We start from the raw sequence: 14,885 nt of genomic DNA, 5'->3' as shown, positions 1-14,885 counted from the left end.
TGAAATCTAAATGCGGCTTTAGAATGAATACCAAGATCTTCAACTACTTCTACTACTATAAAGAACTACAAGACACAGTACTTAACTGCAATCTTCAATTTATATATACATTCTATCACCAATACAAATCTAATGATCTTAAACCTCATAATCAATCAATAGAAGAACATAATTCAACCCTGCCTCTCTACCAAATATTTGATCCTTAAAATTTCAGTTCAAAAATTCAACAGCTCAATAACAATTCATTCCAAATTTTAACATTTACCATCTAATCCCATCCATACCGCCTATAGAATACACTTCCTAATCAAAATCTAATCGATAACAAGCAAAACTGGCATTCAAAAACATTGCAGACATAAATATTAAAAGTGAATACATACATGAATATAAGTGTATGTGTGATCACAGAGGAGAGAATGATGATCTCACCACCAGCAGATCCGAGCGCTTGAATCTCCTCCCCCTCCGTCTAACAATAGCATTTGGATCTTTAACCTTCAAGAGAACTCAACTTCATGTTTAAATCAAGCTTGAAGACCAGAAAAAGACTAGAAACATAGAGAGAGACTGGCGATGTAGAGTGAGAGAGTGATGGTAGAGGGAGAGAGGGAGAGAGGGAGGGAGAGAGAGAGAGAGGCGGGGGTTGGATTCGATATTTTGTTTTGGGTTTTTATTACGATATTATTAATTTACGATGGATGGATCGTAATCGTAGAGGAAAGCGAATGGGGTCTTTTACGAGGAGAGAGAGAGGGCGTGAGTCACGTGGTTAAGGCGCGCCAAATTGCCCCTACCCTCTCCGACCAGCCAGCTGTCATTTGGCCGGGGGGGGGGGGGGGGGGGGGTGGCTCGCTAACATACATACGGGTCACACTGCAGTCTGCGTGAACCCTCCTTCCTTCAAAACCCCACCCTCCCTCTATTTCTTTTATTCAAAAACTTCAATTAATCATTAATCAAATAAATGGTAAATTTTGCAAGGTGTAAATTAATTGCCAACAAGCACCTAGCATTCAAAGAGAGTCACGAGTTTTCTTAACGTATAACACTTAATTGGAAGTTAATTCATCCAAATTAATATAAGGTTAATTTACAAAAAAAAATCCCACATTATAGATTTTATGCAGGCTTACCAGTTGCACTCTAATTTTAAAAAGTGACCGTTGTTGGTCCATATTTTTTAAAGAAAAAATAATTATGCAAATACACCTGTCTAATCACTTTTTGGCGAAAATTAAATAAAATAAACTTGATATCCTCATTTTACCTTCTTTTTTTTTTTTTTTTTCATTTTTTATCTCTCTGTACACCTTCCCCCCCTAAATTGCCCCTTCTCTCTCACGGCACCGCCCGGCGCTAGGGGGTGGGGGGAGTTGCTAATATTCACACGGGTCACACTGTCGCCTGCATAATCCTCCTTCCTTCACCCCCACTTTCTTTTCTTTTGATTCAAAAAAACCCCCAATTAATCATCAATCAAATAAATGGAAAATTTTGCAATGTGTAAATTAATTGTCAAAGAAGCACGTAGCATTTAGAGAGACTCGTAAGTTTTCTTCAAGTGTAATATTAAATCGCAAGTTAATCCATCCGAATTAAAATAAGGTTAAAAATAGTTTTGTGCACACTTACCGATCACCCCCTGGTTTTTAAAAATGAACATTGTTAATTCCTATTTTTGACAGGAAGAGAGGAAAAAAAAAAAAAAAAAAAAACATTTGTGCAATTACACCCTTACAACTTTTTGGCAAAAACTGAATAAAGTAAATCTGATATCCCCATTTTGCCATTTTTTTTTTTTTTTTTCCTTCCTATATTTCCCTTTTCACATTATACATATTAAAAAATTGCTCGACCCATTTTTATCTATATGTACTCCTTCTCTCGCCTCAAACCCAAACCACCACCACCACCACCACCACCACCACCACCACAATAGACATGGATTCATTACAAACAATTTGACAAGATTAGAAAATGTCAAACAACGACATTAGAAAACTACGGCCCTTGTAATTGTAAATACTGCAATCAATCACTGATTGAGTTTTTCCTCTACTGATGATCCATGAATTTCCTTTATTCAGTGAACCAAAGAAAAGACTAAAGGGTTAAGTGCAAAAAATTACCATACACTATCAACATAGTGCATATGCCCCATGTGTGATATAAAACACCCCTTAACTTTTAATTTGGTGCGAATAAGGACTTCTATACTTAAAAAAACTATAATATCCTCTTGTTTTTAGAATGAAATAATAATAAAAAATCATGGGATGTAAAATGAACATTTTAGATAATTCCCAAACATTTCGTTTTTTGACATGGATTCATTACTAACTATTTGACAAGGTTAGAAAATGTCAAAGAATGAAATAAGAAACCACTTCCCTTGTAATTGTAAACACTGCAATCAATCATTGATTGAGTTTCTCCTCAACTAATGATCCACGGATTTCCTTTATTCGGCGAACCAAAGAAAAAAAATGAAGGATTAAGTGCAAAAAATTGCCCTACGCTATCGATACAGTGCATATGCCCCATGTGTGGTAGAAAACACTCCTTACTTTTAATTTGGTGCAAATAAGGACTTCTATGTTTAAAAAAACTATAATACCCTCTCGTCAATACTCAACAGAATGGAATAATAATAATAAATCATGAAATGTAAAATGAACGTTTTAAATAATTCCCAAACATTTCGTTTTTTGCACTTAATTCATTATTTTAACTGAACTATATAAAGCGCAAAATTTTGTACTCTCACTGTGTCATTAACACGGCCCTCCACCATCAACCGCCAAACGAAATTAGAAAACCACCACCCTTGAAATTGTAAACACTGCAATCAATCATTGATCGAGTTTCACCTCAACTAATGATCCACGGATTTCCTTTATTCAATGAATTAAAGAAAAAAATGAAGAGTTAAGTATAAAAAATTGCCATACACTGTCGATATAGTGCATATGCCCCATGTATGGTATAAAACACCCTACTTTAAAATTTGTTTCAAATAAGGACTTATATGCTTAAAAAAACTATAATACCCTCTCGTCAATAGAATGAAATACTAATAAAAAATCATGGAATGTAAAATAAACATTTTCGATAATTCCCAAACATTTCGTTTTTTGCACTTAACCCATTATTTTAACTGAAATATATAAAGCGCAAAATTTTGTACTCTCACCGTGTCATTAACACGCCCTTCCACCATTAACACACCCTTCCACCATTAACCGCGAAACTCCACCCCACCCTTACTACCCACTTCCACACCAGCAACATGTCACTAATTAAATATAGACACCCACAATCAAGATATTGATGATCCAAAGTCTTGATAAATCGGACATTGATATGCGCCGAATGTTGCACATTCAAACTCTCTTATTTATGCACGTTAGCTATTTAGTTTTATTTATTTGGTACTTTTATGCCATTTGTGTGTTTTTGCTATTTTCAGGCATTTATCCTCAAAATCGAGTTAAATTAAGAATTTTGGGACTTCATATGATGCGTCTATCCAAGCGAGTTCCGGGTGAAGACTTTAAGTACTTGGACCAAATCCATAATCAATTCTGAGCCTAAGTGAAGACAAGATTATAAGCCGAGTAATCAATCTCAAAAGAAGAAAGTTGGTCCATCCCTTCATTGGTGATCGGTCGCCCATATAAAGCATGGGTTCGGCGATCGGTTGATAATGGAGGGATGGACTAACTTTATTCTTTTGAGATTGATTACTCGGCCTATGATCTTGTCTTCACTTAGGCTCAGAATTGATTATGACCTGTTGCCAAGCTAAGGTCTGGAAGCCAATTGTAAAAGAAGAAAAAAAATCAGATAATTACTTACGAAGGGACTGATCACCCAGTGTCATCGCCAAAGCCCAGCACGCACCAACGTGCGTGCATGACGCCCTGCGACCAGTCACCCACCTTTTCATCTCATGACAAAATAATCGTTGGAAAGTTTTGCTTTTCCCTTTGTTTGGGGATCTGGTAGCAGAGCTTGGGGGCATGAATTTCTCTCTCTTGGAGGACAACACAAGAGATACATTTTTTTTTTCATAAGAGATACATTGAGCTTGTCTTGCATAGAGGGCCTTATCTTGGGATATAGAGAGAGAAAGGGAGAGTTCTAGAGAGAGAAAGCTCTGTTCTTGAAGATTAAAGATCATTCATGGAGTCTACCTTGGAGATGATGCTTTCTTCCACCAAGGAGGCTTCCATCTTGTCCATGAGCAACTAAACCTCTTCCTAAAGAGTTGATGTAGGCTTTTATCATCCTTAAACTGATGGACAAACCGAGAGAGTTAATCAGATCATAGAGGATATGCTTCGTTCTTGTGTCCTTGATTTTAAAGGCAATTGGGAGGATTATTTGCCACTTGTGGAATTTGCATACAACAATAGCTTTCAGAAGACTATTGGTATGGCACTGTTTAAGGCATTTTATGGCTGACCATATAGATCTTCTGTTTGTTGGTTGGAGGTTGGAAAGAGTAGATTTTTGGGTCCTGAGTTCATTAAAGATACCTCAGAGAAAATCGCTCTTATCAAGGATCGTATGCGCACTGCTTAGAATAGGCAAAAGAGTTATGCCGACCGTCGTACTCATGAATTGGAGTTTTAGGTTAGAGATTAGGTTTTACTCAAAGTATCTCCTATGAAGGAAGTAATGCGCTTTGGGAAGAAAGGGGAATTGCCACCGCGTTTTGTCAATCCTTTTATGATTATGAATCAGGTTGGAGTTGTAGCTTATCAGTTAGCACTTCTGGACCATTTACATCATGTCTATAATGTCTTTCATGTGTTCATGTTGCGGAAATTTCTACAAGATGAGGATCGCTATCAGCATATAGATGTTGGCGAGACTGAGTTGCAGCTTGATGCAACATATGTGAGCCACTGTGTCATATTCTAGACCGAAGGGATCAGATTCTTCGCAACAAAACTATACCTTTTGTGCGTGTTCAGTGGAGCCATCATAATGAGTCCGAGTCTACTTGGGAACGGGATGATGAAATTCGCTCAAAGTTTCTAGAAATTATGGAATAAGGTAAGGGCGAATTCTGATTTTCGAGGACGGAATTTGTAATGACCCGATCATTTTTCTTCCTTTTCTTTTTCTCAGATTTTCACGGATATTTTTTTTCCGTTGTCTTTTCCTTTTTGGGTTCAGTTTTTCATCACTTGATGTCGTCTCGAGTGCTCTAGAATGATTTTCGAGATTCTTTTCCTTGGATTGACAACTTCCTTTGGGGATTGTGTCATTTCCATATTTTATTTTTTCGAACACTATTCACATTTTGTCTTTTTCTCGTTTATCCTTTTTCCTTGCACAACCTCACTTTTTGTGCTCGGATTTGATTCCGATTTTTGCATGCACTCATAATATTTGATTTCCATGATAATGGTATTTTTACTTTTCTAGAAAAGCATGTTGATTGCTTACTTCTTTCATAAAGGGGCATTAATGCATACTTTAGTGTAATTATTCTTAACTTGTGGGGTTTTAGTGTAATTAAATAAAGTAATTATTTTTCATCTTGGGGATCATTTTGCAATTAAATTTGGAAGAAATTTTCAAAAAGGACCTTTTTGCAATTTTTGAAAAGTGTGACAAGTGTCACACTCTCATTGGTCTACTTGTTGACATTTGTGTGGAAACACTTTAATGCATTGGATGATGACATTTGGAGGGTGAGGATTCACCCACTTGTTGGCCTAGGATTGGTGCACTTGTTGGCCTAGGATTGGTGCACTTGTTGGCTTGGATGGTTGACAAGTGTAGCTGTGGGATTAAGCCTAGGAAGGAGCCATGGATTGGTGACAAGTGTAGGTTCACAATTTAGTCTTGCAAATATCTTTGGGCCACTTTGGGATTATGGTTTTAAAGGAGGGTTTTTGTGCAAATGACCATAGATGTGTGTGTTGACCATGGTGTAAGAGCACATAGTGAGTGGAGGATTTCTATTTCCTCCACTCACACTTAACCACATTATTTTATTCTCTTCCTTACAAGAAAACCCTAGCCTCCACGGATGGAGCTTGAAGCCTTAGGCATTGATCTTGATCTTTGAGGCCCTTCCACTTACTTTAGACCATAAAACTTGGAATACTTTTTGTTCCCCTCATCCTCCTCTTCAAAACCCTTGAAGGATCTAGCTTAACTCCTAGTTTTGCTTTGGTATCTAGAGATTCAATTCTCTAGTGAGGTATTGATCTATTATTTTGAAGTATTTTTATGTCATTATTGAGTGTTTTACATGCATGGAAGAGAAGGACTTGTATTTTACCTTTAAACTGTTTTAACTTGAAATTAATTATGTCAAATTAAATATAGAATATGAAAATATACTCAATTAGCTTTCATTTAGTTTTGGTTTCATGTAATTTGGATTTAAAATGAATTAGTTATGAATTTTTGAAGTTGCAAGCTAGTTGCTGGAAATTTGAAGCTTTTCCTTTTCAGTCCGGAAATGAATTTTTATATGGAGCTGTGGTACTTCAATTGCCTTGAAATTTTTACTAGAATTTTCCTCATAGGTTTTACACTACTCAGAATTTTTTCATGATTTTAGAGCATTTCTAAATTTTTTTAAAAATCCGAAACTATCTGCTATCCATGCTTTTATTGCAGCTGGAAAACATATTTTTAGATGATTTATTTCACTAACCTTTTGACATTGGATCATGACTTAAATTTTCAGTTTTACACTCTCATATGTGTACTTCCAAAATAAATTAGGTTTGCCCAATTTGGATGTGAAATGAATTTTTCATGAATTTTCAAAGTTGGAAGCTACAGGCTGAAAATGTGTTTTCTGGGCAGAATTTGTTTCAAAGTTGTGGGTTAAAACTGTTTCAATTGGGAAAATATTTTGTTAAACTAAATTGATATTATCAAATTACAGTGTTTAAGCTTTCATTGGGCTTTGGATTCATTCAATTTAGGTTAGAATTGAATTTTTTATGAATTTTACAAGTTGAAGGTAGCAAGTTGAAAAATCTGTTTTGCGGACCGAAAATTTGGGGCAATTTCATTTTGGTGGTAATTGGGATTTTCATTCCAATTGAGGTAGGGAATGTTTTAGGATTATTTGTGTATTGTATTGTGTGTTTGCCATGATTATACAACATATATGTATACCTTGTATCAAATCTAGAAAGTTAGTAATTTTTATTACTTTGTATAAGATTTAAAATTTATGATGATGTATAACTTTGATTTGAATTGTAACATGTTAGGAAATTATGCTTAGATATGTTGGTTAACATATATTAGATTTGGATCATTTGATTAAGAATTACAACTTTTATTTATTATTTATCTTTAGTGAAAGTTTAATTTGCATGGTTGTATCAAACATTAAATCAAGTTGTATGTGGTATTTAAATAGGCCTTGGCATGTTCTCTAATATAGATTAAATTGAGGGCATTTGGAATTGTTTAAAAATCTAGAGGAAATTAATTAATTAGCTTGATTAATTTTGTTTTAAGTGTTTTAATCACTTAACTTGTCATTTGATGTTATATATATGATGACCATGACATGTCTTTTAATATATATTAAATTGAGGTTATTTGGATTAACTTGGAATTTAGAGAATTTAACTATTTATGTTTAATTAAATTCTACTTTATTACTCCATGGATTTAATTGCATTTTGGAAGTTGTTTCTATATTTAAATCATGGATTTGGATTTGATGTATGTTCACTTGATTAATTTTGAGCATTGGATAACATAGTTGTTACTTTTATATTCATGAGAATATGTTTTTCCTTATTCAATATATTGTTGCTATGTGTAAGGAATTGCACACTTTGTATTTGACATCTTACACGCCATAGTAGTTGTGAATTTTGAGCATGTATTGTATAAGTTTCCAAAATTTGGATTATACTTGGTAAATAGTTGATATCTTGTATATACATGTTGATATATATACGTTGTTGCACAATTTGTTGATTTTGGAAACTTGGGGATGTCGTTGTTTGGTTACGGCTAGGACTTGGTTCTAGTACGGGGGATTGTCCTTCTATATAGTCTAGTGCGCACATAGGGAGGTTGCCCATGGGCTAGTAACCCTAAAGTAACTATGTTGTCGGTCTGATCCGGTGTGACGTCCGAGTATCCACTTTGTTTGATTTCGTATTTCATTTCAAGTTGGTAACTAGTTGATATCGTAACTTGTTGTTCCTTATTTGATTTCCTATTTTGAGCTTAAGATGTAGCTTTGTGAAAGCATGCTTCATGCGTTGTATTAGAAGTTCCATTGTTGGTTAAATTGCATCGATATCATAATTTGTGTTTTGATGTTCAAATGTAGTTTAGGAATGACCTTATAGATTCATTTTGAACATAGACGTTAGGTGGCATGACCCACACTTGTTGTTTTCGTATTTTGGATTTCAAGTTGAAGACTTTGAGAATCTATATCTTGTTGCCTTGTATAACATGTTTCCATGTTGTTTGAATTGCATGAACAATGTGATTATGATATAAATGATCTAGGTAGCTTAGGATGCTCCCTGGGTCTCATCTTGACATAGACGTTAGGTGTCATGAGCCCCTTTAACATGTTTCACCATAAGGTGATAAAATTGTAAAATGCTAGGTCGATGCATGCTCATCTCCTACGAGTAGCTTTATGTTACTCACCCCTACGATAATGGGGCATATTTCGGGTACAGGACTCAGGATTTGAAGATTCTATTGCTCCTTGGATGGCTTACAGTTTCTAAGTTTCTATTTTATGCAATTGTTAGCATAAGATGCCTCTTTGTAGCCCTATTTGTTTAAACTTGTATTCGTTGATTCGTATATGTAAAGTGTACATAAGTGCACTCTTTTCAATGTATTTAACATGTATAAGATGAGGCTGCAGGCCAATGACATGTATTTCGTTTTCTATGCACTTTTGTTTTTAAAGTTTATTATGAAAATATTGGAAAATGTTAAGTCATTGTTTCATAACTTTCGCATCGAGTGTTGGAATTTCATATCTTTTCTGCCCGGACTCAGAATCAGACGATTCTTGAGTCTAATTTTGTTCATTTTTCGTTGTCCTTCCAATGGTGTGCACGGTGGCACCCTTTTTAGTGAGAAATGACCATTTTGCCCTTAGTTCATCTCTTTTCGGGTTAGGCATTCTTGCTTCATTCGCTTAGCTCATTTGAGTTCCATGACTTCATGGCGTGACGACCCTGGTTTTTAGGCCAGCGTGTCTTGTGATGAACCGAAGATTGACCCGATAACGGATCCGATATGCGGAAGCGAAAACAGAAAATAAGACTCTAAGAAGTCAAAATGACCTTCCATGAGGTCGTGGAACTCAACGAGAACTGATGTGATACCCCCGGATTTTCGAATGCGGGTTGGCCAGGCCCACGCCCGAATATCCGAGGATATCAAAACAAATTGATAATAAACGAACACAGAGTACAAAAGAATAAAGAAGAATTAATAAAATACTGATAAGAAACTAAAATGATAATCTAATAATAAACCTCAGAATATATTTCCATTAATTAATAAACTCTTCTAATACAACTGATCCTCCAAAATATAACTCAGGAATCCATACTATGTGGACCCCTAGAAAATCAAACTAAACAAACGACAGCAATAACTGTCTAAATCAGGAAACTGAATCATAAAGGAACTCCTATGTAGCATTGGCAGAATGAAGTAGACTGATCCCCGCTCAGCACGAACAACCTCTACTCCTGATGAACACCTGAAAAAAAATGGTGGGTAAGGCCCACAAACAAGTTCTACTCTACTACAGTCCAAGCAGAGATCCGATACACGTATACATCCTAGTCAATCCAACAGTAACTAGTAGTCCGTATATATATATATATACACACTAAAGGAACCTCACTAGACTATAGGGTTGTCTCAACCTGAATAGTAGGCAACATGCAAAACGCACATATAGTGGGCATGAGTACCTAGACCTACCAGGGTACACAACTACACTATATCTAGCTACACATCCCTGGCGATATACGCACCCTAACCACTAATCCTGAGACTCAAGCTCATATCATGGCACCATACTTATATATATATAATCTAGTAACCATCCTATTCAGTATAAATTAATCCTCCATAAGTCATTCAACTTGTTCAGCTGACCTGACTTGAATATAAGTAGGACTTAACATTTTAGTTAATCCATTCCCTTATATAATAAATTAATCCTCCATAAGTCATTCAACTTGTTCAGCTGACCTGACTTGAATATAAGTAGGACTTAACATTTTAGTTAATCCATTCCCTTATATAAAATAGGTAGGACTTAACTGATAAGTTAATCCGTCCCTAGAATGCCACCGTCCTATACCGGTGCATTTAACCACACAATCCAACAATTAATGTAACGATTAAGGAAATACATCAAACAATCCAGAAATAACTATGATAATATGATATCAAGTTATCACAAAATAGGAATGACTTATTATTTATTTAAGCTTCCTATATCATATGTCCTACATAAACTGAATCTTATACATATGATGATATTTTATTATACCGTCAAATAAGCATTCTACATATCCAATTCATCCTACACATTTAATCTCAATTGCTAAAATATATTAAAAGATTAAATTCATTCGTTTGTTTAAAACATTCAAATAGCAAGCATCATTATGATGAGTCTATTTAAATTTATTTAAACCTAAACCTAGTTCCTATTTAATGTTCAGGAATCCTAGGCATGTTTCTACTTTCCATCATTCCATAGATATGAAAAATACATAATTTAAACATGTAAAAATTCACACCGAAAATCAAATCAAAATCATGCATTTATCAATTCATAACACAAGAACAGATATGAACAAAATTCATAAAACCTATGTTCTAATCCAATTAAACATGCACAATTATTTAATTTTATGTGTTTAATAAATCCTGAAATTTCCTAGGCATGTACAGAAACACGAATCAAAGGGAAAGAGATAGAAGAAGAACTTGCCTTAAACTTTCGGATTGAAAGTTAAACTTATTCTTCCTTGATCTTCTCTCTAAAGGATTTTCTCCTCCTTCATTCCTATTTCTCTTTCTATCTCTAACTCTCTCTCTCTAGAATATATTACGTGATATATTTTCACTCCTTTTTCAACCTATAGTTATGTATTTATAGGCTAAATAATAACCATATTCCTTTTCCCAATCCAAGTCAATTTAATAAAGAAAAATAAAAAAAATGATAATATTAAAAAGGTAACTTAAAATATGTTACGTATATAATCTATGCATATCCTTATTAATTAAATAAAATATATACATTAGATTATTTAGTAATACTAAAGTTACCATAATATTAAAAGGTAACTTAAAACATGTTACGTATATAATCTATCTGTATCCTCATTAAATAAATAAAATATATACATTAGATTATTTATTTATACTAAAGTTACCATAATATTAAAAAGTAACTTAAAACATGTTACGTATATAATCTATCTGTATTCTCATTAAATAAATAAAATATATACATCAGATTATTTATTTATACTAAAGTTACCATAATATTAAAAAGGTAACTTAAAACATGTTACGTATAAAATATATGTATATCCTTATTATATAAATATATAAAATATATACATCAGATTATTTATTAATACTAAAGTTACTATAATATTAATAAATTACTTTCCTTTTTATATATATGTATATACATATATATTTATATATATACATATACAACTATCCATGGGTAATTATCCATACCCATCCAACCTTCTATCCAAGTAGTCCATGGGACCCAATTAGTTAGCCCATTACCACTAACCATAACCATAAAATAAAATAAAATAAAACATTTAATCATTTAATTTACAATTAATTACAATTAATCAAATATATCATTTAAGCACACAATCTAATTAAACAAATAATACAAATAACACCTAGACAAAATACAAATAACACATAGATAAGTAGCCAATTAATCAAGTAACACTTAATTCAATTAAACACATAAACAATTAGTCAAATAATCCATTAAACAATTAAAAAAAATACAATAAAAATAAATAAATAAATACCGAGACTATCCTTTTAAAATTAGGGGTATTACATTCTTCCCCCCTAACAAAAGGAATTCCGTCCTCGGAATTCGCCTTTACTTCCTTCCATTATTCCTCCATTATGCTTGGAAACTGTGAGCGAAAAACACCCTCCGATTCCCAAGTAGACGCAACCTCACTATAAGGGCTCCACTTAACTCCAATATACCAAGTGGTAGACAGGGTTCCTATATTTTAAGAAACACAATAATCATACGATGCGTAGGTTGTATCAAATAACAACGTAATCCTCCCATGTCGATAAGGGAATGATCTACATACCTCCAAGTGCCATAAAATATACACACAAACTCCTATGCACCCAGCGCTAATAATTTGGTAACGCTAATTCAGAGGCGACTGCCTCAATTGCGAAACACAATCTTCTAAAAGTCAATGTAATAAGTAAAATTTACCTTTCTCCAAAAATTGCCTTCTTCCTACATAGAAAACAGAACGAGCAAATATACACCTCAAACATATCCTTTATGGTCTAATTTAATCTCTCGATTAATTCCTTCGTCTATAGATATGAAGTAGAGCTGCTACTCCAAAATCTTCATAAAGCTCCTTCGAAATAACACTTTGCATCCACTAATATGGACATCCAGATGCTATAACACCACTATCACTAAACTATAGAACTACTATGAAGTTCTAAAGTAAGTATCACTCAAATTTATGTCCTCAAGCGATCTTTCTCAATCCACCACTCAGATTCCATATGGAAAATTGAAATTCCAAATCAATGTCGATCCTTCCCATTGACCATCACTCCTATTTAATTCCACTTCCATATTTGTTATAGGAAGTGGCTAAAGATTCCTACGATATCCGATGATCAACTTTCCACCTTTGTAGCAGGTTTTACACTTAAGGCAATTGTATATGCATCCTTATCTGTATCTGCTCACCAAAATCAACATTTGATGTCATGATGTACCTTCTAACCGTTTGATCACACCAAGAAAAATTATAAATTTTCTAGCTCAGTCGCCCGACCTTCATATCATTATTTACAGAAACTACGAAATCCTCCTCGAGTACCTTAAACTCCATCTGAGTAAGGTAACACCGTCTCCAAGGTCAGCTCCAATATTCAAAGTTGACATTCTCAACTACCGTAGTAATAACAAGTGTTATTATTACACATGCTATAAATGCATCTAATAACTCAACAACTAACCGAAAGATTTAAATATTTTATCATTTGTTGAGAGCATCCATTTACATCATTGCTTCCACCAGACGGAACTTGATATAAAGTGTGAATCACCACTGTAATCCATCTAAACCGTCTCGTGATCCATTCTATTCGTATGAACTAAAGTCCTATCAGTTCGAAATAGACAATAATCAAGTTGACCTAATGTATAAGTCAACCAATATCCCATCCAGAATCCTGACCCTTGTGTAAAATCAGAAATCCCGCAACTAAATCTGTAAAATGCTCTCTCATTTCCACTTTAGTATAGGAAATGGCTGCAAAGGATCTAGTGATCTTTGATGGTCCATCTCTACTATCTAATAAATATTAGACTTGGAGATAAATCACTATGTCCATTCTCCTGCCTATCGTGAAGCATCATGTTTCCACCAGGATGAAGAACTAAAAGTTGTGAAACTCAGTCCGTGCATCCTCCATTCAATTTGTCTATAGAAAGTACCGTTAGTTTGGTACCACTAGGTTTCGTATGTACCCAACTTTTAAATTGGAGTATCTTCAAAAGCGAATTCTATAACTAAATCTATCCACCACTGATTCATGATAAACTTGCCGATATTAAAAATCAATCGGTAATTCCATTTATCAATAGTCAACTATGACTTTAACTCAACAAAAGTCAACAAGCTACGACCTTTCCATACATACCATGCACCTCATCTTTATATAAGTATTTGGTCTCACCATCTTGTCTTTGACACACTCTTCTTCTTTAAGGCAAGTTAATGACAATCTGACTTCTTTGTCTAACTTCAAAAGAATATGAAATCTTTCCATCCTCTACATAAGTCATCAATTTCCTTCCAACAGCTAATTGTTGCAAATTGTGACTAAAAAAATAATTCCATATTATTTATGGAAATGTAGAGACTTAGTTTCCTCCTCTATGTGTAACACCGACAAATTCCTCCTAATGACACACCCTCTTGAATAAATTATTGATTAAGAATTTACTGATGAATATTTATTCAGTCTCTTATCTTCACTCGGTGTCATTCCAATAAGTCCTTAATCTAGTACTAAATCTTCCTTTCGACTTGGTAATAACTTCTAAAATTTTCAAGAAGATGTTCAGTAAATCCAGCACCTCTGATAAATCATCATGGCATTACAGTGATCTTTATTTACCACTACCTCACGCATACCGAAACATTAACAACCATCAATATCATGGTGTTGTAATATGATATGAATCCATACCTAACATAAAGTGTATCAACCAAATCGTTCTAGATTGTTTGACTCGTAGTGATGGTTTAATTATCCCATCCCAAAACATACCATAATGACACATGTCCAGGTCCAATAGATTGGCTAGATTTATATGTGTCTACCAAATCCTACGACCGTATGCTCACAAATCTAGCGTAAATAGTGTTATTAGTCCATGTTATTAAAACAATAGTTAGCTGATCACACACTTGTGTCCCCAACTAAACCACATACCAAATCCCGAGTAATTAACAAAAAAAAATAAAACACGTATGATAAACACAATAAAACAAAATATACTTCTGCTTAGGACATCGTTATTTCTAGAAAAGAAAGTC

General features: G+C 34.0%; 1 protein-coding gene across 3 annotated transcripts in view; it reads right to left on the bottom strand.

The window, feature by feature from the left end:
• The window catches only part of LOC132306402 (serine/threonine-protein kinase EDR1-like), a 43,517-nt gene extending 42,806 nt beyond the window's left edge, over positions 1-711 (bottom strand). Inside the window, exon 1 of one of the 3 annotated variants that reach the window (XM_059803784.1) lies at positions 387-711. The gene's annotated coding sequence lies outside the window, so the exon portion shown is untranslated. The remainder of the gene's footprint in view (positions 1-386) is intronic. The other 2 variants (XM_059803783.1, XM_059803785.1) reach the window with 2 other exon arrangements.
• Between the last annotated feature and the right edge of the window lie 14,174 nt (positions 712-14,885).

This window comes from Cornus florida, unplaced genomic scaffold (genome assembly GCF_030987335.1).
Source record: "Cornus florida cultivar Cherokee Brave unplaced genomic scaffold, ASM3098733v1 CherokeeBrave_3.0.0_Hap2_Chr05, whole genome shotgun sequence".
Taxonomy (NCBI): Eukaryota; Viridiplantae; Streptophyta; class Magnoliopsida; order Cornales; family Cornaceae; genus Cornus; species Cornus florida.
Note: the sequence above shows the minus strand (reverse complement) of the source record. Positions and strands in the feature narration are given on the sequence as shown.